Source organism: Quercus suber, unplaced genomic scaffold (assembly GCF_002906115.3).
Source record: "Quercus suber isolate HL8 unplaced genomic scaffold, Cork oak 2.0 scaffold_249, whole genome shotgun sequence".
In the NCBI taxonomy this organism is placed as follows: domain Eukaryota; kingdom Viridiplantae; phylum Streptophyta; class Magnoliopsida; order Fagales; family Fagaceae; genus Quercus; species Quercus suber.
In genome coordinates, this window is record NW_027069705.1 from 880,382 (window position 1) to 908,134 (window position 27,753).

Below are 27,753 nucleotides of genomic sequence, written 5' to 3' on the forward strand. Positions count from 1 at the left end.
AGACATATGTGCCACAATTCATGTTGGCCTTTTCCATTGCCTTGTCCATAGCAAAGCAAGGGGTCTAGGATCACACTAGGATAATGAAATCCAATAAGTGTACCCGCTCTGATACCAATTGAAAGCTCGGATTTGTACTAAAACACAAGAGCTTGTTCAAACCCCCAATTAAAAATTATGGCTAGATTGTTTTTACTCTAACTTGGACTAAGTGTGGAACAAGAGTAAATAAATGCAATGAACATATAAAGCTACCCTAAGCCATATTCATCCATCATCAACAATAAAATGAAAGCTTAAAGAGTAGGGAAGAGAGATACAAACACAAGATAACACCAAGGCGTGTTATCGAAGAGGAAATTGAAGAGCTCGGTGAAAAACCTCTCCGCGACCCTCCAAGTCGAAATCGATCCACTAGAGAATAAAGTTGGAGTACACGAATAACAAAAGACACTCCAAGCCTAGTCTACCCCATGTACTTGAGCCCCCCTAATCTCCTGCTACCAGCTGACTTCTCGGAGCCTTGTCTTTTCTAGCTTTTCGGATCCCACAATTCAGGCCGATTGCATCCACCAATAAATGGCTCCCTCTAATGCTTCCTAGCAGCACCAAAATCTCACTTTACATTCAATATAGGTGTGGTAAGTGTTTAGGCTATCAACCTCTCAAAGATCTAGAGATGGAGAGGTAGGAGTTGAGGAAAACCATAAGGAAATGTGTAGATGATTGTGGGTATAACAATTTCGAACTGTCAAATGTATTTTCTAGGGTTTTCTTTATGAAAAGAACTCCTTACACTTTGTGGGTAATGAGGGTGTATATAGTGTGGGTAAAGACTTGGTAAAGCAAAACATAACTTTTTGCCAACCAGAGAGTTTCGCAGGTCCTTCGCTGGTTGGCCTTACTCGCAAGACAGTTGCAAAAAATCCATCCTGGCATGACTCTTCATCTTCTAGTCATGTGCTCTACACGTGGCTCTTTTCGTGGGTTGCTTCTCGCGAGACAATTGCGAGCTAGTCGTGAAATCCACTTGATCAACTTTTGAAACTTGATTCTTCACCGATCTCTCACACTCATCCATTATAACTAAACCCATATACATATAGGGAAAATGATTAAAGAAATTACAATCAAATTTGGCACAGAATTAAAACCAACACAATATAGTTGGAAATCAAAACTTTACAAAAAAGCATTTGGGATTTGTCAAAAGAAGTCGATGAGGGTTGGCGAATTCAATCAGGTGGTATTGTGAGATCCGGATAATTAGTGAAAACAAGACTTTGAGAAGTCCATTAGCAGCTGGAGCTTGGAGGGCTCAAGTACATTGAGTAGATTTGGCGTGGAGGGTCTTTTTGATATCCTTGAACTCCAACTTATTCACTAGTGGATCAATTTCCACTTGGAGGGTCGTGGAGAGGTTTTTCACCGAGTTTGCATCTCTTTTCTCTTACACTTTAAGCTTTATATTTATTGTCTCTTGCTTGTGGTTATGGCTTAGAGAGTAGTTCCGGTTATTGTGTATTATTTACTCTTGCTCTGCACTTAGATAAGTTAGAGTAAAAGCAATCAAGCCGTGTTTTTAAAATTAAGGGTCTAAACAAACTGTAGTGTTTTACACTATTCGAGTTTTCGAACACCAATTGAAAAAGACTTACAATTTGTCATGGTTTGACAACAGAACAAACTCAAATCCTAAGAGTTTTTACACATATAAGCTACAAATTAACACTTTTTTTTTTTGGTGGTTAAAATATCATTTTGGGGTCACTATGCATTAGGGGTGGCAATTCGTGTTCGCGTGTCGAGTTCATGTCGTGTCAATTCATGAGTATTAGACTATATGGGTCAACCCAAACCCAACATGTTTATTAAATGAGTTAAGATTCCTCAACCCTAACACAACCCATTTATTAAATGGACCAGTCGTGTCGATTCGTTTATCAGATTTTATCAAAACAAAAAAAAAACAAAAAATAATTTTAGTATTAAACAAATTGATATGAATTATGAAAACCTGAACAAATAAATATTTTTATACAAAAATTAGAACTAATAAGTAACTGCATTACAAATAATAATTCAAAACTAAAACATATCTCAATATCACATATAATCAATTATTATATGTCAAAGAAAATAAACCACAACAATTAGGAAGTTTATATACCTAGGATTTGAAGGGTATATTGATAAAATGTCATTTAATTAAACGGGTCAAACGGGTTCCATGTGATGGACACTAACCCAACCAATTTATTAAACGAGTCAGTCGTGTCAACCCGAATATGACACGAATCCATTAAGTCTCAACACATAACCTACTAATTTCTTGTCGTATTTAATTTTGCCACCCCTACTATGCATTTGGTCTATATATTTTGATAATAGTCAATTTGATCCATATTATTTTCAACTTGCACTCAAAAAGTGAATTTAAACAAGTAACTTGACTAAAAAAACAGGGTATCTTGACTTAAAAAAAAGGTACCTTGACTTAAAAAAGAGGTTGCGAAACCCACTAGAATCAACTTTGATCAAACATTGTACTATCATAGTTTCTTTATGCATCGTTGTTCGAAAACAATAGATTCTTTATGCATCCTAAAAGAAAACCCAATCCCCCAATTCTTCTCCTCTCTCCAATCAAATTAAGCATAGATCCTTCTTTTTTCTTGCATCTCGACCCTTCTCTATTCTTTCCTTCCAACCAATCACACGTACTGTTCCGTGCGTAAAGTGGTATGGTATTGTTGTGGAGCACACAATCCTATTGACATCCCTTTATAAATAGTGCATATTATCAATAGCTTTAAATAAAGAGGATTTTGACAAACCAAACCCAAATCGATGGAAAACAAGGTCGGCGAATGCGGTATGTTCTTTTCCGTTCTTGAATGTTTATTTGACACAATTATTTTTTGTATTTTATTTATTTTATTTCAATATAAAGGTTCATATTTTCTTGCCTACTTTACGTTGGAACTCTTTGATGGCATTGGGTCTTAATGGAAGAAAAGAACCCTTCCAAAACCCCACCCCAAATCCATGAAACGATTGTATAGTTCATGATCTTTTTATTTTTATTATTATTATTTTTAAATCCTAACTTCTCCTCTTACAGAGTAAGCAATTAGAAGAACTATAATTTTTCTTCAATCTTTTGCTGCGCGGGCATCACTAATGAAAGGATATAATCATATGGTGTCATAGCGCAGTTATACATTAACAGTAGTCGGTAACCAGCCATGCTATACATGGAAGAGTTTAACTTAATATAATTTTTCTCTCTTTTTTATTTATTTTTTCTAGATATGAAATTTAGATAATATGGTAAATATTTGTAACCATTTATTATAATCTTGTTTGTATATGAAACTATATAATCTACCATTTAAAAAAAGTATGATGTGCCAAAATTCCAATTGAGGAATTAAATTAAATATATATATATATATATACACACATATAAAGATTGATATATTAAACCCTAAGTTTAATTAATGTCAAAGAGAATTATATACTTTTAAAATTATATGAATTTATACCCTAAATCAAATCGTATGATCAAACCTAAAAAGTTTAGATTTTAAAGTTTGATATCTAATTTGAAACTAGAGTCCATCAAAATATAATTGAAACCAGAGAAACTATAAGATATCATTTCCAACAATCTTAAATCCTATAAGTTATTTTTATTATTACTCTTATATTACTACTTAAGATCTGTTTATTAATGGCCAAAGGTCTTGTGGCTGAATTGGCACCTCTCCATATACAAAGTGCTTGGGGGTCTAGGGAGGAAAGGGTTCGAGCTGCCGGGTTAGCAGCATGTTGTAATTATTTCTAAAAAAAAAAAAAAAGATCCGTTTATTAATAGAAAATGGTTCAACTTTTGATTTAATAAATGATTTTGGAATTGTGTAGCTCACAAATATGGTACTGTGAAATTTTTAGTTTTATCACAGTATTGGATGGATTCATTGTGATTTCAAGTTGGATGATTAAAGAAGGAGATCAAAAATCATGGACAGAACCCCAGTTAGACCAAGAAGGGCCATGGCACCCAACCCCTAATTTTTTTATTTTTTATTTTCATATTGTATTCATAGTTCTTTCAGTAGTATAGGTAATTAAAAGTAAAGTTTAGTTTCCAAAAGTTACTCCTAAGTGCCTCTCAAGAATTAAGTTAATCCGAAGATATAAAAAAAAATGGAAATAAATAACTAACCCACAACATTGGCTCCCTTCCCAAAAAAAAAAAAAAATAAATAAATCTTTTTAATTAATAATTACCTAAAATCAAGTCTAGCTATTATAACGAAAATGCTAACCGCCTTAAGAAGAGTTGTCAACTCATCCACGAACCACCAGTACCTTGAGATGCTCCCATCCATTCATGTTTTCTCCTTGGAATTCATTTCGGAAAAAATAAAATTTTTTAAACAATCTATTTAATAATTTTATTTTCTTGATTAGAAAGATACTTAAACTTTCAGAAGAGTTAATTTTATTTTTATTTTCCAAATTTTACTAGTTATTTTACTAATTTCACTTATAAGATGTCTGTATGTTTGGGTGCTAATATGGCTTAGAAAAATGAGAAACAAAACATTCTCTTAAATTTTTTTTTTTTTTTTTTCATTCTGTAAATATGGTAAGTAAAACAAAATCTTAAAAAGTTTCCGTAAATTTGAATTAAAAGAGCAATTTTAGTGTCAAATTTTTTTGGTTTTGTATTTTCTTAAAATTATATCTTTCTCTCAATGTCATTTAACAATTCAATTTTTTTTTTTTTTTTATTCTTAAGGTTTTCTCTCTCTTTGATTTTGGGGTTTGGAATTAGGTGTTAAATAGGATATAACATTAGTATAATTTTGTTCAAATTGGATAATTTAGGGTAGTAATTGAATTTAGAGTTGACAGAAATTGCTGCAAAATTTAATACAGATTCAATCATAAATGAATGTTAGGATCTAATGGAATATCAAGTTACGTTTTGATTGATAATTGAGTTGAAATGTGTTAAGAAACAAAAAATGTATCAATTATTTTATTATAATTTATTGTTAACACTGAATAAACCACCAATTTAATTTTTCATGTATTAATTTATTCATGAATTTTTGTATAATTCTTATTCTTAAATTATTAGAAAAAATAAAATCATACTTTGGCTGCCCAATATTTACTAGAATTGTGCCTAAATATTCTTAATGTATTGCAGCAATCACGAGAATGGCAAGACATTTTCGGCCAGCTCATTACTGACTAAAAATACAGTCATACTCTTTACTTTGTGAGACTGGGGTTGAAAAGTATGACTCTGGGTTTTTGAAGTTAGCGGCCACAAATGGTGGATTCTAATGCCTCAACATTCTTTGTTCTATTAAAATATAAATTTGAGCCTCATTATCTACCATGTCTTCTTTTGTAGGAGGTTGTCTCTCTATCCAAAAGGAAATGAGAAAATGAATGGGACTGGCCACATCTCCATTTATTTGTCAATTGTTAATACAGAAAAATCTCCTCTCGGATGGGAGGTTAATGCCAGCTTCAATTTGTTTGTGTACGATCAGATACGGGACAAGTTCTTGACCATTCAAGGTTTTCTCTCTAATAATTTATACACATGCATGTGTATTTGCTATGCAAAAATTCTACCAAATCAATAATATTCGTAAATTTTTTCATTAAGGGTGATAGATTAGTTAATATAATATCACTTTCACATGAACTACCATGGTTGTAAAAAAATATTAAAAAAATTTGTTTTGGTACAAAACTAATTGTTTGCCATATATTTAATTTGTAGATGTTGAAGGGGCAATTAGAAGATTCCATGACATAAAGACTGAATGGGTTTTGACAAATTTCTCCCTCTTGATTCTTTCAATGTTATTTCAAATGGATACCTTGTCAACTGATTGTTGTTATTTGGTGCGGAGATTTTTGTTCATGAACATAGTGCAAAACGAGAGTGTCTTACCATGATAAAAGAACCTCCCAATCGAATTATGACTTGGAAGATTGAAAACTTTTCGAAAAAGGATAAAGTATTATATGCTTCTCAGTATATGTTGTTGGAGAATTAAAATGGTATTTTTATTATTAGACGTTAAAACTTTTATTGTTATAAAGGGAAAGCTACCGACTCTAAATGCTAACCTTGTAACTATTATTTTTGAACTCTTTTTATTGAATCCAGGAAAATACTGATTTATCCAATGGATTTTATAATGAAGCACCAAAGCAATTCCGTCTTCCTCGACTCAGTAGATTGTGTTGCACCTGATTACAAATTTTTGTGGATTTTAAGCTGCGGATAAGGGACCAAATTAACAATAAACCATGCAGAAGAAAGAGGTTAATGAATTATACTTGTCATTTTTCTCTCCTTCTTTTTTTTTTTTTTCTTGAGAGAAGTATGTGCTTATTGTTCTCTTTTATTTACTTTCCTCAATTATAGGCTTTCTTAATATATTTTTTTCCCCTCACAGCTAAACACTGGTTCTCTGCCTCATGTAACGACTGGGGTTTTTCACAACTTTTGTCACGAAAAGATCTTGAGGATGCATCCAAGGGGTTTCTTGTTGAAGATACCTTGATTGTAGAAGCAGAAATTATGGTTATGTCTACTGTAAAGTAGTTCTACATATTTATTTATATTTTGATGAAAAGCTCTACATATTTATAGTTTGTTTGGCTCGGGACAAAGATCATGGTTATGTTTACTGTAAAGTAAAGTTCTCTTATTTAACCGAACATATTTATCGTTTGTTTGGCTCAGGACCTAAAGTTATGTTTCCTCGTCTGAGGTTTCTTTTTTAGGTTTGAGTTCTATTTTTTAAACTTTCTACTAAGGGAGGGAGGGGGTCAATGCGACATAACTATTTGAAATTGGCATAATTGTACTATCATCGTTAGTTTGCACGACCATTGTTAGATACTAACTCGAGTGCACCACATTGCACGACCATTGCCAGACACTTACTGGAGTGAAACTACAGAGGTTCATTAACATCATAGTGCCACTTTTGCAAATGAAGTTTGGGTTCACATTGCAATGAACTAATACAAATTTTGTCGGTGGTGATTTTTCAAAATTTTGTTTGAGAATTTTCAGAGGTTGAATACATCAAAAGTCATAGACTAACTATCATTGGTATGCATGCATAAGAATATCTTAAATCAACTTTAGTTGGTCCCTTAAAAGATTAAGTAAAATTTTATTGAAAGATGAAATCCGATTGGTTTTTTAATTCTAATTATAAGAGACATGCAGACACATAATAATTCTACGCAGATGAAGTTCGCAATGCGCTCTTTCAAATGCACCCCACCAAGTCCCCAGGCCCGGACGGTATGCCTCCACTCTTTTTTCAAAATTATTGGAGTATTGTTGGACCGAATATAACTGAGTGTGTGTTAAATATCTTGAATACTGGTGTGATGCCCCCTAAATTTAACGATACTCATATCTGCCTCATCCCAAAAACCAAAAATCCCCAAAAAATCACTGAATATCACCCCATAAGTCTATGCAATGTGGTTTATAGAGTCTTAGCCAAAGTCCTAGCAAATCGCCTGAAAAAAATTCTACCTAAGATTGTTAGTGAAGCACAGAGTGCCTCTGTCCCTGGGAGACTCATCACAGACAACGTATTAATTGCATTTGAGACAATGCACCATATCAAACAGAGAAGAAAGGGAAAGGAAGGTCTCATGGCAATCAAGTTAGACATGAGTAAAGCATTTGACAGAGTAGAATGGGAATGTTTGGCTAGGGTAATGCAAAAAATGGGATTTCATGACCGGTGGATTTCTATTATCATGATGTGCATAACCTCTGTTTCTTACTCTGTACTAATCAACGAGGAGCCGAAGGGCGACATTATCCCTTCTCGGGGTATCCGCCAAGGGGACCCGTTATCGCCATTTCTATTTTTGCTATGTGCAGAGGGCCTTTCGACAATGCTCCAAAGAGAAAAGAGGTTGGGGACTATTAAGGGGATCTCTATTTGCCGAGGTGCTCCGCGTTTGTCTCACTTGTTTTTTGCGAACGATAGCATCATTTTTTGTCGGGCCAATATGAGTGAATGTCAGCGTGTTTGGGATGTTCTCCATGACTATGAGGCTGCATCTGGGCAGAAGATCAATAAGGAAAAAACCTCCATTTTCTTCAGCAAGAATACCGGGACTGCTACTCAAGCTGAAATTAAAAATCTTTTTGGGGCCCAAGTCATTAAGCAACATGAAAGATACCTTGGCCTTCCATCCTTAATTGGCCAGGGAAAAAGATGGCTTTTAACAGGATTAAGGATCAGCTGGGACGAAAAATTGTTGGTTGGAAGGGGAAACTATTGTCCTCGGCTGGTAAAGAAGTCCTCATAAAGGCGGTTGCCCAGGCCACTCCTACATATACCATGAGCTGCTTCAAGTTGCCTGACTCGCTTTGCAAAGATCTCAGCTCTTTGATCAGCAAATTTTGGTGGGGTCAAAAATCTGATGAACGAAAAATATCTTGGGTCTCTTGGGACAAGTTGTGTAAATCCAAAGATATGGGCGGCATGGGATTTAGAGACCTAAAAGCCTTCAACCTTGCTCTCCTAGCTAAGCAAGGCTGGCGTCTCCTCCAAAACACAAATTCTCTTTTCCACCATGTTTTCCAGGCCAAGTACTTTGCTGGCAAGTCTTTCCTTGAAGCTCAACTTGGCAAAAGACCATCTTTTGCTTGGCAGAGCATTTTGGCTGCTAAGAGCGTGGTGGAAGATGGAATTAGGTGGTCTGTTGGAAATGGAGAAAAAGTGAAGATATGGTGCGACAAGTGGATCCCCAATCCCGACACATACAAGGTCTTGACTCCTATAAACCCCTTGATGTATAATGAGAAAGTTTCTGCTCTAATTGACAAAGAAAGAGCTGTGTGGAAATCTGAGTTGGTTAATTCCATTTTCCTTCCCCATGAAGCTACAACTATTTTGGCTATCCCTTTGAGCTCCACTCTCCCTGAAGACCGTAGGGTATGGTCTGGTACAGCAAATGGGGTGTTTTCGGTCCGAAGCGCCTACCATGTCAGCCACAAACAATTGTCCAAGATCAATGTTGGGGAATGCTCAAATAATACCAGGATGAAGTCTCTATGGAAAGCAATTTGGAAGCTCCATTGCCCAAACAAAATTAGAAACTTTATTTGGCGGGCGTGTAAGGACATCCTCCCAAATAAAACTAAGCTCAGAGACCGCAAGATTCCAGTGGAAGTGGAGTGTGACTTGTGTGAAGGTGTGGAAACTGCGGGCCATACATTCTGGAGCTGTGATATTGCCACAGCAGTTTGGCAAATGGCTAATGTCAAAGCCCCTAGCCTTATGGCCAACCCACCAAACTTCATAGACCTATTTTGGTGCGTAATGGAGGCAAAACCAGCCCAAGATCTTGATGCTTTCGCAACAACGACATGGTTCCTATGGAACAATCGAAACGCAGTGCGACATGGGGAAACCAGTAGAACAGCCTTGCAATTTTTTGAGGCTTCAAGACTCTACTTGGCAGAGTTCCAAACCCACTGTTCTTCTTCTAATGCCCATCAGCCCCACATTCCCACCCTATGGAGGCCACCTCCACCTGGTTAGTACAAGACTAATGTTGATGCGGCTGTGTTCAAGGAGCGGGGTCAGTGTGGGATTGGAGTGGTGGTTCGGAATGATAAAGGCCAAATCATGGGAGCTTTTAGCAAAACGCTCCCATACCCGCTGGGTGCTTTGAACGCTGAAGCCAAGGCTGCTGAGATTGGCCTAATTTTCTCCTGGGAGTTGGGCCTTAGGGAGATTATTCTTGAAGGAGATTCCCAAATTGTCATGAAGGCCATTGCCAGCCATGAACCGGGCCCTGTTCAGATACAGCAACTTGTCATTGGTATAAAATCTTGGGTTCCAAAGTTTAGAGCTTGGAAGGCAACTTTCACACGCAGAGAAGGGAACAAGGCAGCTCACCTCATGGCTAAACATGCCAAACTGATTTCTGAATGTGCTATTTGGGTGGAAGAGATTCCCCCTATAATTGTATCTCAAGTTCTAAATGATGTATCTGACTTGGGTTTCAGCCCAATTTAATGAAAGCTTATCAGCATTCCTATCAAAATATATATATATATATAACCGAAGCCTCTGAAACTCTCATAAATTTCCACATCAACACATTATTAAAAAAAAAAAAACATACTAAAAGAAAAGAAAAACGTAATAACAGTTGTTTGAAACCCGATGCTCTGCCTCCCGATGCTTTGCCTTTCCCAACACAAACCAAAATAGTACATATGAGCACAAACCCAAACCCAAACCAAAATAATTCCCCATCTCCCTCTTCGTCATCTTCCTCCTTATCCCACAAATTTCTTCAAACACAATACACACCCAACACAAACCAAACCCATAAATCACCAAAACCAAAATAGTCTCATCTCTCTCTTCGTCATCTTCCTCTTCATTCCATAAATTTCTTATTTGTAAGAGGGGGGGGGGGGGGGGGGGAAAATGGATTTTTTTTTTTTTTTGAAAGGGGCATTTGCCCATTTTCTCCGAGAAAACAATCAAGTAGCACATGAACTTGCATAACTTCAGTTATCTATATGTATTTTTGTTACATTTGTTTTCCTTAGAATAAAACTATAATGAAGAGGATGCTTGTATTAAGTTTATGCTTGCGGTAGCAAGTGGACATATCAATGATATCATACCAACTAATCAAAAAGTCGTGTAATCAAGATAGCATCGTTTATCCTTGGGAAATTTTTATTCAAGGTTTCACAACCCCGACTCCCGCATCAATATGCGACCCCTCCTTATAATTTTCTAGAATTTTTTAATTTTTGGGTTTTTTGATAGAGTTTTAAGCTATAAAGTCCATTTCTGATGATTGTTCTTTTTGCCATCGGACCAAGACACCAATGGGTTTTTGTTGTAGGTAGAGATTAAATTCTAGATATGGTGCATTTTTGTGCTAATGGTGTAGACACTCAATTTTGCACCTATAATTTAATCAAGGAAGATAGCTAGAATGACCACTCATATACCCAAAATTTGTGGTTGTATCACATGCATTAATTCATTCCTTTCATATCATAAAAATGATCTTGAGGTTCTAACGATCACAATGGTATGCCGGATTTCCAAATCGAACCGTCGGATTGAAGGATATCACAAGATCAAGTTTGCACGGTCTACATGCATTTTGTTTAGGTGGAACCAACCACGCACAATTAATATAAATTGTTGGGAAATATGGACCCCGGTTGATAGAATTAACAAGTTTTAAACCCAAGTTGTTTATTAGATTTATTATGAACAAACCTTGTTAAAACAAACAAACATCAATATCATGTCAATAATGAATGCAGCGGAAAAGTAAATAAGACAAGATATGATGACCCAGGGAAACCAATGAAACCAACCAGTTTCACAGTAAAAAACCTGGGGGGAAACCTTCCCGAAAAGCAATCCACTATAGAAAAGAGAAGTTTCAGATCTAGTACAAAACCTTTGTCCCTAGACTCTACAATCCTCGTAGATGAACTCACAGCAGAAACCTTCTACCGCTTCAGAACCTCTGAACTCTTCAATATATGAAATTCACAGTAAAAAACCTGGGGGGAAACCTTCCCGAAAAGCAATCCACTATAGAAAAGAGAAGTTTCAGATCTAGTACAAAACCTTTGTCCCTAGACTCTACAATCCTCGTAGATGAACTCACAGCAGAAACCTTCTACCGCTTCAGAACCTCTGAACTCTTCAATATATGAACGCCACCCTTTTTGTTGCACGGATCCCAGTACGTGACTAACTCCTTTGCATGAATCTCAAAACGTGACTCACTCACCAACTTAAGGAAGAAGAATGTTGGCTGCAAAGTTCTTCACTTCATCAACAGTGAAGATCAAGAAGCACTTGGTTACAAAACCCTAAGGCGCAAAGACGCAGTAGCTTCTTTCAGAGAGAATAAGGCATCGGTTACCTTTTGCATATGTTCTCCTTGTATTCTCTTATGTGACGGCCTTTAAAATAAGCCTTATATAAGTCTAGGGTTGTGAGAAAAGAAACCCTACTCAAATACATAAGCCTGGCCCAAAAATCAAAAAGCTGAAAATTCTGATTTCCCGTAACCTCGATCGATCGAGAGGTGTCAATGAGGTGTCGAGATTAAATGAATCTCAATAGATAGCAGCTATCGAGGAGGTGTCGAGAAGGTGTCGAGGGGACAGAAACTTTCTCGATCGATCGACAAGCTATCGAGAAGCTATCGAGATTACGATAAGAATCAGCTGAAGATCTCGACAGATAGCCAGGTGTCGAGGTAGCTATCGAGCAGGTGTCGAGCTTTAAAAACTTTGCACTTCAGCTTGCTTTTTCTTGGACAGACTTGATGACTTCAACACTTGACCTTGAAACATTGTTTCTTGAAGTATTAAAAACACCTAGAACTACCCAATTACAAGCAGAGTGCATTTTGTCAAAGGATTAGCCAATTTACATAACTAAGTGACATATGTTCTTAATCAAGTTAAAACATATATGTCCTAACATAAATTAATTCTGATTGGTTAGAAAATTAAAATTAATTAAATAATTTTGTGATTAGTTGTTAGTTAGTGTCAAAAATAGGCTTGCATGCATAGTGATAGGCCAAAAACGTATTGACCCCTTGTGATTAATTAACCAATTAATTTAGCCAAGTATATTAATTAAGTTAATTAACATGCAAACGCGTGGTACCACAAACAAATCACCAAATAACTAAATATGCAGTGGAAATTAAATGACACGGTGATTTGTTTACGAATAGGGAAAACCTAACTACAAAAAACCCCACCGAGTGATTTTCAGGTCACCACTCCCGAAACTCCACTATTATCACAACAAGCAGTTACAAGTAAAGGAATCCCAAGTACTTTACCAACCTACATTTGAACCCTTACCCCAATACCCAATTGGATTTGTTTTGTAGTGACAGTTCCCCCTTTTGATGCACGGCTCCCAAGTACGTGACTAACCAATGCGCGGATCCCAGTACGCGATTTCAACACCAACTGGAAGAGAGGTTAGCTGCAAAGTTCTTCAGTTCATCCTACACGATGAAGATCAAGAAGATGCTTGGTCACAAGACCCAAAGGTGCACATACACAGCAACTTCTTCAGAAGAGATGAACTAGGGCAAGAACTTCGTCTCTGGTCACAATTTGCTTCAACAGAGTTTTCTCAATGCTTGTGCAACTTGTGAACTATTTTACGGCCCTTAAAACAATCCTTTTATATGTCTAGGGTTAGAAGAAAAGAAGACCTAAACACATAATCACGGATTCCAAGAAATCAGATTAAAATTATGAATTTCTTAAATCTCGACAGATAGGAGGTGTTGAGCAGCTGTCGAGCAGGTGTTGAGCACACTGGGCTTGAACAGCTTTCTTAAGCTCGATAGATGCAGCTGTCGAGGTTTAATGAATTTGCACTATCAGCTTGTTTTCTTGGACAAACTTGATGACTTCAACACTTGATCTTGAAACCTTGTTTCTTGAGGTATTAAAAACACCTAAAACTACCCAATTACAAGTAAAGTGCATTTTGTCAAAGGATTAGCCAATTACATAAAAGAATGACATATGTTCTTTAACAAGTGAAACACATATGTCCTAACACATAGAAATAAAGAGGGTAATCAAATAACAACAAATTTATGGATAATCAAGATTTGTTGGAGTATTTATCTACGAGATAATCATTGCTGAAAAAAACCTGAATTATCAGAAAAGGAGTTTAATTTTTAGAATATGGATTAAAAATGCATTTAAGTGCAAGTCCCAGCTCAAAAAACCTCAAAAAAGGAGTCCAAATTGGACCAAAACTCAAACGTGGGTCTAGCACCCAAGAGGCCCATTCGGGACTTTCCAAGTTCCGATTTGTTAGGTTCTAAAGATTTAGGAATTTATGTATTTAGAACTCTAGTTTGTATTGTTGGCAAACCATGATCAAAATAGGTTGTTTAGTCTTGTTTAGGCTTGCTCAAAGTTGTGCATTTATGTAAAGTTAGAATTAAGTGGCTGCAAAAAGCATTAGTGACTTTTAGCCGGGCTCGATCGATTGAGGCTTAGGCTCGATCGATCGAATATCGGGCAGAATGTTTTTTTTTTTTTTGCAGATTTCCAACTCAGCCCTAGCCTATTTAAAACGTTTTAGGGTTTTATGTTTTGCCAAGTTATATAAGGTAAAACCCTAGCCACGCTTTAGAGGTTGCTCGTGTTGCTCATATTGCTGTTTTGTGTAAATCTCTTGTGAGATCTAGAAGAGCTTTCCTTTACACAAAGCTTAGGGTTTTCAAGGAAGAGATGTTATCTACACCTTGATGATCAATTCAGTTGCTGCCATTGAAGCTTAAAGAAACACAAGCGAGTGTGCTTATATCTGGTGGTGAATCCAAGAAAGAAGGAGTCCGTGGTCTCCGAGCTTGCACGTGGTCGTGTCAGTAAGTTCTGCTGGTGGGTAGTAATAAGAAGTCGAGCGTGTGGGCTTGTAAATCTTATTGTATGAACTTCGATTCTTTCAAGGTAGTGGATTCAGGTTTACCTTGAGAATAGCTAGGTTAAATCCTCCCCAGGTTTTTACCATGTGGTTTCCTGGGTCATCATATCTTTGTGTTATTTACTTTTCCACTGCCATATACTTGATATGATTGTTTGATTGTGATAACCTAGATTTGCATAATTTGACTAAGTTAATCACTTGGTTAATTAACTAGGTTAATCCAGTTGTGTTAAGGGGTCTAAAAACTGTTCAAGTGGTATCAAAGCAAGTAGCTCTGTATTTGTTGATCTTTTGATCTCTAAGATGATCCTTGACCCCTGTTGTCATGGAACACGAATACTCTCTAGTTATTCCTCCTTGTTTCGACAGGAATAATTATGCTTATTGGAAAGAAAGGATGAAAGCATTCCTGAAATCTATTGATGAGAGAGTCTGGAACTCCGTTGAATACGGATGGGAGAAGCGCACTACTCCTATAAGTGAGTGGCAAACTTCTCAAAAGAAGTAGCTGGGTTCAATAGCAAAGCTATGAATGCCATCTTTAACACTGTTTCTATGGAAGAATTTAAGAGAATCTCTAATGTTGAGGTTGCTCATACTGCTTGAAAAATCCTCCAGACTGTGCATGAAGGCACAAAGACAGTTAAAATTAATAAGTTGCAGCAGTTAACATCTAAATTTGAAAGCATTAGGATGTCTAATGATGAATCTTTTGATGAGTTCTATGCTAAACTGGATGATATTGTTAATTCTGCTTTTAATATCTGGGTGAAATCTGTGATCAACCTAAAATTGTTAGGAAGATTCTTAGATCCTTGACTGAGAACTTTAGACCCAAAGTGATTGCCATCACTGAAAGCAAGGATGTGGACTCCATCCCTGTTGATGAACTTGTAAGATCTCTTCAGTCCTATGAGTTAGACCTACCCAAAGCTAACAAATCCAAATCAATGGCTCTTAAGTTAGTTGATGATGTTGATGTTGGTGGATTTGATGATGAGCTCTCTGCTACAGAGATTGCGTACCTTGCCAAGAACTTTAAAAACTTTCTTAGGAACAATAACAGAAAGACAAAAGGTACAAACACTGCTGAACCTAGAAACTTTAGGAAAAATAATCCCACTAAGGTTAATAACAATGAAAAACCTAGAGAAAAAGTTGGTCAATCTTCAAACAATTCTATAGGTCCTCAGTGTTTTGGATGTCAAGGGTATGGTCACATGAAATCTGAATGTCCCACATACTTGAGGTCTAAGGGGAAGGCTATGGCTGTAACCCTTAATGATAATGAGGTTCTGATGATGAGTCTAAATGTGACGAGGATGGAAACTTCATTACTTTCACTGCTACTGTTGTAGTCAATGAAAGTGTATCTGTTGAAGAGAACCCTTCTGATGGGGAACTCTCTGAGGATGCAGATCTTCAAGAAGCCTATAATAAACTTTGCAAAGTTGCTGCAAACGATGCCATGAATGTTGAATTAGGCTTAAAGAAAATTGCATCTCTTGAGCTTGAAAAGAAAAATCTGCTTGTTAACTTGTTTGATGCTAATGAACTTTTGAACAATGTGAAAATTGAGAATATGCTCTTGCTTGACAAAGTTAAATCTTTGAAACATGATTTATCTGTTGGTAGATGTGCTAGTTATAAACTTGATCAAATGTTGAGTGTTCAAAAGTCTCCTTCTGACAAATCTGGATTAGGTTTTGTTGAGAGCATCTCTGTGTCTGCACACCATTCCACAAACTTTGTTCCTTCTTCTTCCTCTAAACCCCCTGTAAGTGAGGTTGTGAGTGAGACTGCTAAACCTATAGAGGTCACACCTTCTAGGAAGATTAGGGTTGATCTGAAAAAGTCTAAACCTAAGGTGTCTACCCTTTCTAATGACAAGATGCATGGTAAACCTGTTTAGGTTTGTCACTTTTGTGGAAAGTCTGGACACATTCGTCCAAATTGTTATAAACTGCAAGCAGCTAAGCAAGCAAATAAACCTAAAGTGCCTGTGCCTCAAGCACAAGATCCTATGGCTCTTATTGGTGAATTGGTAAAGGCTTTAAACCTTTATTCCAATCCTGGAGTTGGAAATCACTCTAATGCGAATATGAACTCCAATGCTCGTAATGCATCTAAAAGGTTTTGGATGCAGAAGGCTCGATCTAATTGAGTCTTTCTGACATGGTCCTTATGCTTCATTGTTTTATTCTTTGTGACCTTTGTTCTTTGGTTTCTTTTACCTTTTTGTTTCTAGGATTTGCACTGCATATCATTCATGCATTTCATTCTAGGATTGCTTTTGTTTCTTTTTTTCAAAAAATAAAAAAAAATAAAAAAAAATTAAAAAAATGGGACAAAAAGGAAAGCAAATTGTGTTTTGTATTCATTCTCTTGGTTTTTGAAAACAAGGTTGGTCAATTTATTTTCACATAACATGTTTGTGTACTTTGTTTAGCTTAGATGAGCTTATTTATTGCACTTTACTAGTTGAAGCTTTGTAGTGCATGTTGTGTGGGAAAGATGTTTACAGTTTTTGATCACTTTGTCTTGATCTTGAAGTCACATGCCTTTGACTGTCGGACTTGAATCTTTAGAGAAAGGCATAAATAATCATCTCACCACTGTTCACTAGCCAATCATGAACACTTTAGTGCATATCGTAAGATTTTGTGCTCGAGAAAGTGTAGCACATGCACAAAAAGAACATAAGGTGTAGCCTCGGTTTAATTGCTTAATGCTTAAAATTGGTGTGTACTATTAGGCTTGATACCAAATCACATAAATTAAAATTGGTATGTATATTATGAGGCAAAAATCAAGAAACTTACATGATTGCAAGCTTATGTTCTAGGAGATGTGGGAGTTATATGATATAACTCTTTAGGAGATAGTCTCTTTTAAATTCTATGTGATGAATTTTGTAGACTTTGTGGTTGATTTCTGTTCACATATCACCTCACATGTATCTCAAGTTTTTGCTAGTTGCACACACTACACAAGTTACTCCTTGCTAAACATTGTACATGTTATGGTGTGTGTTTTTGGTCTGACCAACCAAGTCTGAAAAATACCTTAAGTTTTATGCATAACTGATTTGTTGCTTGAGAATTAAAAGGGGAGTGTTGTTTGAAAATCTTAATTTTATAAAACTGGGTATAAAATCTTGGGTTTTTGAAACTTTTTTCATCTCATACTCATGCATTTATTTCATATTTTTCAATGCTTTGAAGAGTGAATCCACAAAATTGCTGAGTTTTTCCAAAAAAAAAAAAAAAAAAAGTGCTTTTTCTAAAAATTCTATTGATCCAATCTGTTTTTCGATAAATCGAAATTGCACTTAAAATTTTGGGTGAGCCGCTGTCCTATTTGATCGATCAAAACTGTTTTTCGATAAATTGAATATCGTGTTTCAGGTTTTTTAAAAATCTGGGTTTGACTTGTTCAAACCATTTTTTTCAAAAGTTCATCTACTTTTCTCTCTCTCTCTCCGACTCGGCAAAGCACAATCATCCATTTTTTGTCGTTTTCCTCCAAAATTTTTGCAAGGTTTCTCTCTCCATAAGCCGGTATGTCCATATTACCCTTTCTTTTGCTTTGTTTTTCATAATTTCATGCATTATTTCATGGTTTTTGGGTAATTTTTTCGGACTATACATAAATAAGGATTTTTGTTTAATGACGCCTTATTTTGAGAAATTGATCAATGGGTGTTGTTGGTATATTGATATATTCATGATTTGTGATGGTTAATTTGATCAATTTGGGGTTTTGTGAAAAATTAAAAATTTTAGGGTTTGTTTTGAATCCGATTTGGGGATTTTGTTCAATTGGGTTAAAATTGATGAAATTGGCTTGTTGTTTTGATGTAATTGATCATTATTATCTGTTTTCTATTCTGTGTGTTGATCAATTTGTCAAATTTCTTTAAGAAATTTTCAAGTGGTTTTCAAATTTTTGGGGTTTTGGTTAGAAACTCTATGCTCAAGCCAATTTTGTGAATTTGGACTTCAATTGAACCTAGTTTTACTGCATTAGAGCATGCATCATGCCATTTTATTGTTCATGCATCATATAAATTTTTGTTCTATATCTATTTTTGTGCTAACTTGCAGTCTACCCTTGGTTTTTCCCTTTTCTTTTTTTTGGTTCTGCTGTGTGTCCTTGTCCTTTCCTTAGCACCATGCCTAGGAAAACTAGAGCCCATAGGACTCCCTCCACTTCTTCTGTGTCACCCTCTAGGAGTGAGTTGTTTAAGAATGCCAAGAGCAGAGAGGCTATTAAGAAGCTGAATAGTAAAAGGAAGATTTGGGCTGAAGGTTCTGTAGTTCTAGATGAGGTTGATCTTGCCATTAGGGCAAATTTTGAGAGTGGGGGCTGGCTATCATTGTTGGAGATAGATCATCCACCTCCGACCGCCCTTATTAGAGAATTCTACTCGAACCTCTCTTGTCACATCTATGATTCCAGTGCCCTTGTTAGTAGTTGGATACGAGGTGTAGAGTTCACCATTACTCCTAATGTAGTGGTTGAGGCTCTTGGGGTCCCGGTTGTGAGGCAGCCTGACTACCTTATGAGTAGTCTCCACCCCTTGATGACTTTATGTCATACATCACTGGGTCTTTTATCCAGTGGGGTTCTGATCCTCGGATCACGTTCGCTAAGCTTCCTATGACTACCTACCTTTTTCTTAGGATAGCGTGTCATTCTTTGTGGCCTATCTCTCATCTCCACACCATCCCCATTGAGCGATGTGTGTTTTTGTATGCACTTGTTTCTGGTGCTTCTATTTCTTTTCCTCATCTGTTTCTTCGTTCTTTGAAAGAGATTCATAGGAGTAGTGTTGTTGGTCACGCCCTTGTTTATCCTATCTTTATTCATAGGATTTTGTTGTTTTTAGGTCTAGATGGTTTCCCCGCTTCTGAGCCCGTCCATATTACTGGTCCCATAGGTGCCTCTTTTCTTCGTTTGAGGGTTGCACATTTGAGGCCTCCTTGTGTTCGGTCTTCTAGTGTTGCACCCCCTGCTCCCTCTTCTACAGGTGATGCACAGGCTGAGGCATCTGGTGGTGGTGGTGCTGCTGATGTTCCTCCACTGACTACTTCGGATGATTTAGACATTCGACGTACGTTGGATCATGTTTTGACCGTTCAGGCGGCTCATGGACAAATTTTGGTGGACTTGCTCGATGAGGTTTGTGCTTTGCGTGCAGAGTTGGCGCTTTCTCGACGTTCTCCTTCACCACCTCCTTTTGATAATGGGTTTTGATTGCCTTTTGGCATTCCATCACAAAAAGGGGGAGTAGATTTTGATTAGCCTGTAGAGTTTTTGTTGTTAGGGGGAGTTTTGTGTTCTTTGGAGCCTATGGTGATTAGATTGTATCTAGGAGCTGTATCTTGTATTTACATTCTTTTGGCTCTAGATGTATTGTTGGTGGGTTTTTCATGTTACTTCCAGTTACATTTATTGTTTTATATGATTCTTGTGTTCACTGCTTATTGATTTATATTTATGAGCTATTCATTGATATATGTCTTTATTTTGTGTTGTGTGGAAAATACAAGAATGCTTTGTTTAAAAGGGAGTTAACATTGCTTTTGATGTATCTAACTTAGGGGGAGAGTTAGTTTACATATTTGTTGTTTTACTGTTTTTTTGTCACACATGCGTTTATGCGTTTGTTGAGTATTTCAGGAAATACAGGTTGATTCAATTGAGCTGCTGGCTACACTTGTAACTGATGGATAGTGGTTAGGATTGAATTTGTTGTTATGAGCATTTTTTTGTAAAGGGCTTTATTTTGTAAACTTTGAGCTTTTAGTTGTGTTTTGTCACGGATTGCCAAAGGGGGAGTTTGTTAGGTTCTAAAGATTTAGGAATTTATGTATTTAGAACTCTAATTTGTATTGTTGGCAAATTATGATCAAAACAGATTGTTTAGTCTTATTTAGGCTTGCTCAAAGTTGTGCATTTATGTAAAGTTGGAATCAAGTGGCTGCAGAAAGCATTAGTGACTTTCGGCCTGGCTCGATCGATCGAATATCGGGCAGAATGTTTTTTTCTGCAGATTTCCAACTCAGCCCTAGCTTATTTAAAACGTTTTAGGGTTTTATGTTTTGCCAAGGTATATAAGGCAAACTCTAGCCACGTTTTAGAGGTTGCTCGTGTTGCTCATATTGCTGTTTTGTGTAAATCTCTTGTGAGATCTAGAGGAGTTTTCCTTTACACAAAGCTTAGGGTTTTCAAGGAGGAGATGTTATCTACACCTTGATGATCAATTCAGTTGCTACCATTGAAGCTTAAAGAAACACAAGTGGGTGTGCTTGTATCTGGTGGTGAATCCAAGAAAGATGGAGTCCGTGGTCTCAGAGCTTGTACGTGGTCGTCTCAGTAAGTTCTACTGGTGGGTAGCAATAAGAAGTCGAGCATGGGGGCTTGTAAGTCTTATTGTATGAACTTCGATTCTTTCAAGATAGTGGATTCAGGTTTACCTTGAGGATAGCTAGGTTAAATCCTCCCCAGGTTTTTATCGTGTGGTTTCCTAGGCCATCATATCTTTATGTTATTTACTTTTCTGCTGCTATATACTTGATATGATTGTTTGATTGTGATAACCTAGATTTGCATAATTTGACTAAGTTAATCACTTGGCTAATTAACTAGGTTAATCCGGTTGTGTTAAGGGGTCTAAAAACCTTTCACGATTGGCACAAACACGAGCCACAGCCCGAGGGCACTTGGATTGAGATATATCTCATCCTTTACTACGATTTTTTAGAGATAAGGACACATCCCAGTTCATATTTTGATCATTCAGCTAATTTTTCGAACATCCCAACCTCTATAAATAGAGGATGTCTCTTAATATTCAGCACACTTTTTCACACTCTCTGACTTCCCTCTTTCTAGCTCTTCAGTTCTTTTCTTTTCTCTCTTACGTTAAAGACGTTCTAGAGGCTCTTGCCTTAGGAATTTCTTTACTGTAAGCAAAATATTTTAGGCTTCAAAGAGAATTGAATAAATTTCTTTGAATCCTAAAATATCATTTCACAAAGAAGGGCACGCTCATGCAAGAGGTAGTTTATTTCTTTCCCTTTCTTTTTCTGTTCCTTTCTATCAATTTTGTTTGATGATGCATGAATAGGTTTAGGATGTTTTTTTATTATCTTTGATTCTATATATAATTGCCATGTTTTGTTTTAGATTTTTTTATATATATGTTCTACTTGGTTTGTTGTTATCATTCCTCTCTTGAATCTCAAAATCTGCTAGCTATCAAAGATCTTTTTAATCTAAAAAATGATCTGAATTTTTCAGATCTGATTTTTTTAACACATAAAACTGATCTGTATTTTCATTAAATACAGATTTGATTTTTTTAACACACCAAACTAATTTGTATTTTCATTAAATACAGATATGATTTTCTTAAGAAAAGTTTTCTTTGACACAAAATAGCAAATTTTGGAATTTAAGAGAAGAAGTAAAAAAATTGAGATGATTTTTGATTGATGCATGTAACATAGATTTACCTCATGAGTGTAGTTCCTCTTCTAAAAAAAAGTATTTTTCTTATTTTATTCATAAAAAACAAATCTAATTTTTCTTAAGGAAAATCACCATTTTTAATTTTGCTCCAAAACAGATCTAATATTTTTTTAGCAAAAACTTCATTCTTTCTTTAAGACAAAAAATAGATTTGATTTTCTTTACAAAACTAATTTTTTATCTACACAAAAATAGATCTGGTTTCTTTTTTTTTTTTTTTTTTTTAATGAATCAAATCAATTTTCTTTATTTAAAAATATAGATCTAAATTTTTCTAAAACAAGAGGTTACATTCATAAGATAGATTTATGTGAGTTAGTTCTGGTCAAATGTTTGTCATGTATGTTTAGCATATCATTCAATATCATGCATAAAAGGGTATATTGGTCATTAGAGTCTAGAAGACCAAACACTGTCTGGGCGGAATGGGTGCCTAACACCTTCCCATTTCGTAACCAAGTCTTCGAATTTAGTTCTTTTGGATAGGTAGATTTGTGCTTTGTTTTTATTTTTATTTTTGGGTAGATTGTAATTAGGACAAAAAGTTATGTATTTTTTTGGGTAGAATGTAACTAGGACTCAAAGCCTTGTAAGATTCAATTTACCAAGATTGTATTTATTTTTATTCAATCAATGAACAATGAAGTATTTTGATCATGTATTTTGTATTTAGTTTTTTTCTTATTTTTTTGTATAAAAAGAATAAGGGACGACTCCACACCACTTACCCAAAAAGAGAGGTGTCCTTAAAAGCACCCGAATCTCTTTTTTTGAGAGCACCCTCTCATAGAAGATGTGGTGTCACGCCCCGAACCCAAAAGGGTCCAAGGCATGAGAAATACATTCCAAGGATACTTGTAGATTTTTCCTTTTTGGACAACCAACTATAAGTGATCTTTATTTTCCTTTCATTTCCACATGATAAAGATATATAATCATAAATCTCCACATTACAAGTCAGAGCTCTATAACACATTTACGAACAATAACTAAAAATCATGTGCCTCCACATAATACATGAATATATATATATATATATTACAAAACTCCGATGATATAAATGGAAAGTCCCAAAGCTCTCTTAAATATGCAATCCCAACAAAACACTTGAGCTAACAAGCCTCAAGAGCCCAACTTCTAATAAAATTAACTGCAAGCTCCCTTAAAAACAACTAGATCGAATCACCAACCATTAGTAATGTAAGTCTCCCAATTCAGCATAAAACTCCACTCACTACCGATAGGGCAAGCTCCATTCCCATGATAAAGCTAATTAATCTGTAAGACTGTGAAAGATTGGGATGAGCTAAAGCCCAGTAAGTAGCATATTTAATGGGGGTGGGGGAAATGCAAGTTTCATCTTCAATAATAATAATATGACAAGAATGATTTAATAATAGCCGTTAAATCTAACATACGGTACTTTATCACAAATCTACCATACTACCACATAGACCGGTCAGGGGATCCACCCATTCACAACTGGCATGATATTGTCCTCTCTGGTATGCAGACTCTTGGCCCCATGGACAGCAGCCTCACACATACCCTCAAGGTTTTCCTCTCCCCCCATGGGCAACAGAGAGAGCACGTCAAATAGGACCTCTCTTGCATGTGGTCTCTTGGCCCCATGGGCAGCAGCCTCACCCACACACAATAAAGGAACCTCTTCCCCCCATGGACAGCAGGGAAGAACACGTCATCCAAAGTGAAGGGGCACTGACCTGGATTTGATTCCATTGTCACAAAGACCACGGAAATCAAATCGGATGATCACCGGGAAATCAAACATGGCATGGTGTTAAAAACCATATAAGCTCACAGGTTGTATTACTTTGAAACACATAGTTCATATCTAGGTAATTTCAGAAAACCTTAAATAATTTAACTTCTACAAAGTTTGTAAGGTTTTCAACTTCATTCTTGTCAAGAGATTTTTCTATCAATTTCCCATATAATAAGATAACATAAGCATCTTTAAATTTTCTAATATACCATAAAATCCATGATTTTCCTATCAAAGATTAAATAAAAGATGCTCATTTTTCCATATCAACAATTCATGCATTTGAGGATACCAAATATGATGCTCTTTTCATATATAATAATATATAATAGGGTCACAACACAATGCTTTTATGAAAACATATATCCATATATAATTTTCCAAAATGTATTTAACCCAAAATAACATTTACAAAACATGGTTATTTTCCAAAATCCCATTAAAAAAACTACTTACCTCGCATCCGCAAAATCCTAATTCTCCAAGCTCCAAAGGAGATTAGCTAAAACCTCAACAATATCAAGCAAACCTAACACAATAAGCATAAAGCTTAAAATTGTATCTAGCCACAATTTAGGAATTGCCAAGTAATCACTTAATTAGGCAAGCCTAATATTTAACCTTATCAATAATAACATATTCTACTTCCATAATTTCTCAACAAATTAATTCACAAGGCATAAACTCCAATTTATAAAGTTGATCCCATTTAATATCATCTCCAACATTATGACTAGCTTCCATAAAATTTACACTACATCATTAAGAGACCCATGAAAGCAAAATCAAAATATCCTCCAAGTCAAGAAATTTAGAACTTCAACTAACTCCAATAAACCCAATAACAATGGAAAATTTTGATTTACCCATCATCACATGTTATAACTCAAAACCTCCAAATTTTCCACCATACATAAACCTTTAGTAGTCATCAATAGCACAAAATATATACCCACTCATCAAATAATTCCACCAATACAAAACCCATACATAAAAACACATAAATATCACTTTCAATGCTCATAAATCACATGGGTATCATTATTAAAGCTTAGATAAAAAATAACCTCAAGCAAAAATGCAAAACCCACCAAAAAGATGAGAAATTTTTACCTCACAAAAAGGATGTGAAGGTGTTTATGGGTTCCCAAGAATTTTCCGGTGATCTTGCCGGAAAATGATGGTGGAAATGTTGATTTGGAGTGAGGTCCGGTGGGAGAGGATGAGGGAGTATGAGAGAAATGTTTGTGTTGAGAGGAAATGAAAAAAGAAAAGAAAACAAATGAAGTGAGCCGGCCAAAGAGTAAAGAGATAAGAGGGAGTGGATTGTGTGATGGGTAGTGGTGTTAGGTGGGGCTTGTCACGTGGGAACCCTTTAAAAGATCTGATCTTGACTTTTTTTTTTTTTTTTTTTAAAAAGCTGACTGGGATGTCACATGTGGTCTCTCACAAATGGATTTTATTGTTATGTTACATTTTTTGTGCTAATGGATTATGGATGTGGTATGTTTTTCTTCATTGTTATTGCAGTCTTTATTAATTTTAGTCTCAGACTCTCAACCAAAATATTCGTCCAGTAATACCCTTTCTCTTAGCTTATATATATATATATATATATTTGTGTGTGTTTTTTTCCTAGAATAAATTTCTTACTAAAAAAATACATTGTTTGCAACTCTGTTTTTTTCCCCCTATTATTATTAATTCTCAAATATGATAAGGAGACTGTACTTTTTGTGGCTAAACAATACTTTAAGGATGCTTGTAATGAAAGCTGCAAGTTCTCTTTTTGTACTATTTTAATATGTTGTATTTCAATATAGTTTTGAAGAATTCCAATTCAACCTTGATGAGGAAGAGAAAAAGATTGAGTCGTTGCATTTTGTTAATTTTGACCTTTGTAAAGATTGAAAAAGAATAGTTTAGAAAAAAAAATTTATTTTTTGTTAATATTAAGATTTATGTTAGAATGATAAGATTTACCATTGGTTAACTTTGAATATATATTTACTATTGGTTAACTTTGAATATATATAAATACTAATTGATATAAATGGGAAATTAATATTGCAGATACATGTTGGACATGCAAGTTAGAGACACAACAAAACTTGCAAATATTCAAGTCTAAATAAGCATACAAATATGCAAAAAGAATCAAATGCAAGGCATAAAAACAGACGCAAAGGCATAGAGAGAAAAATGTACTTGCTACACAACTTGCCAATATGGAAGAAGAGATAAGAATGATAGAAATATGTTATTTATTTAATTAAAATAATTCTATCAAATTTTGATAGGTTTCTCACTATTGTCTTGAATATATAATTTTTATGTATATATATAAAAGTAATTGTAAGGTAAGAATTTGTTCCACCCCACATCTAATTGTTGTCCGACCGCGGTGCCAGGCGCGATGCGGTTTTTGTCCTCTTCGGCCGAGTGCAGGCAAGCCAAGGGGGGGTTTCATAGTCTCAGCCCCAGGACTTGGAGTCCCACATCGGAAGGAGGAGCGCCCCACTAACGCTTTATATGCTTCTGGAGCTTGCGTTAGTGTACCACTACTCACATGTGAGTAGTAGTACACTAACGCAAGCTCCAGAAGCATATAAAAATTTTGATCATGTATTTTGTATTTAGTTATTTTTTTTTTTTTTTTTTTTTGTATAAAAAGAATAAGGGACGACTCCACACCATTTACCCAAAAAGAGAAGTGTCCTTAAAAGCACCCAAATCTCTTTTTTTGAGAGCACCCTCTCATAGAAGCTGCGGTCTCTCACAAATGGATTTTATTGTTATGTTACATTTTTTGTGCTAATGGATTATGGATGTGGTATGTTTTTCTTCATTGTTACTATAGTCTTTATTAATTTCAGTCTCCGACTCTCAACCAAAATATACGTCCAGTAATACCCTTTCTCTTAGCTTATATATATATATTTTTTGTGTGTGCTTTTTTCCTAGAATAAATTTCTTACTAAAAAAATACATTGTTTGCAACTATGTATAATATGATAAGGAGACTGTACTTTTTGTGGCTAAACAATACTTTAAGGATGCTTGCAATGAAAGCTGCAAGTTCTCTTTTTGTACTATTTTAATATGTTGTATTTCAATATAGTTTTGAAGAATTCCAATTCAACCTTGATGAGAAAGAGAAAAAGATTGAGTCATTGCATTTTGCTAATTTTGACCTTTATAAAGATTGAAAAAAAGTTTTATTTTTTTGTTAATATTAAGATTTATGTTAGAATGATAACATTTACCATTGGTTAACTTTGAATATATATAAATACTAATTGATATAAATGGAAAATTAATATTGCAGATACATGTTGGACATGCAAGTTAGAGACACAATAGAACTTGCAAATATTCAAGTCTAAATAAGCATACAAATATGCCAAAAGAATCAAATGCAAGGCATAAAAACAGAGGCAGGCATAGAGAGAGAAAAGTACTTGCTACAGAACTTGCCAATATGGAAGAAGAGACAAGAATGATAGAAATATGTTATTTATTTAATTAAAATAATTCTATCAAATTTTGATAGGTTTCTCACTATTGTCTTGAATATATAATTTTTATGTATATATATAAAAGTAATCATAGTGATGTGATTTAATCTCAAATTTTAATATTTCACTCACCTCAAATTCTATTAAATGTTTCAAGTAATTTAAAATAAATTAAATATTTTGATTATATATCATGATTTTATGTTTTAATATGTACAATTTATATCCTACACACTATGTATGCACAAAGTGACTCAATATATGAATGTATACATGTTGTAAAATTAATTTATTTTTATCGTGTGACTGACAAATTATTAATATACTTTTAACATATATA

The 27,753-nt window shown here is 35.2% G+C and overlaps 3 long non-coding RNA genes across 3 annotated transcripts; 2 read left to right on the forward strand and 1 right to left on the reverse strand.

Moving 5' to 3' along the window:
- The first annotated feature begins 2,824 nt into the window (after nt 1–2,824).
- Nucleotides 2,825–5,906, forward strand: LOC111998120 (uncharacterized). Its single transcript, XR_010631882.1, has 4 exons — nt 2,825–2,875; nt 5,228–5,356; nt 5,438–5,607; nt 5,816–5,906. It is a non-coding gene; the product is annotated as an uncharacterized LOC111998120 (long non-coding RNA).
- A 371-nt stretch (nt 5,907–6,277) lies between these two features.
- Nucleotides 6,278–6,830, forward strand: LOC136070642 (uncharacterized). Its single transcript, XR_010631883.1, has 2 exons — nt 6,278–6,366; nt 6,501–6,830. It is a non-coding gene; the product is annotated as an uncharacterized LOC136070642 (long non-coding RNA).
- A 16,164-nt stretch (nt 6,831–22,994) lies between these two features.
- On the reverse strand, nt 22,995–25,225 carry LOC112017313 (uncharacterized). Its single transcript, XR_002883458.2, has 3 exons — nt 25,009–25,225; nt 24,352–24,424; nt 22,995–23,395 (listed from the first exon to the last, which is right to left on the reverse strand). It is a non-coding gene; the product is annotated as an uncharacterized LOC112017313 (long non-coding RNA).
- Between the last annotated feature and the right edge of the window lie 2,528 nt (nt 25,226–27,753).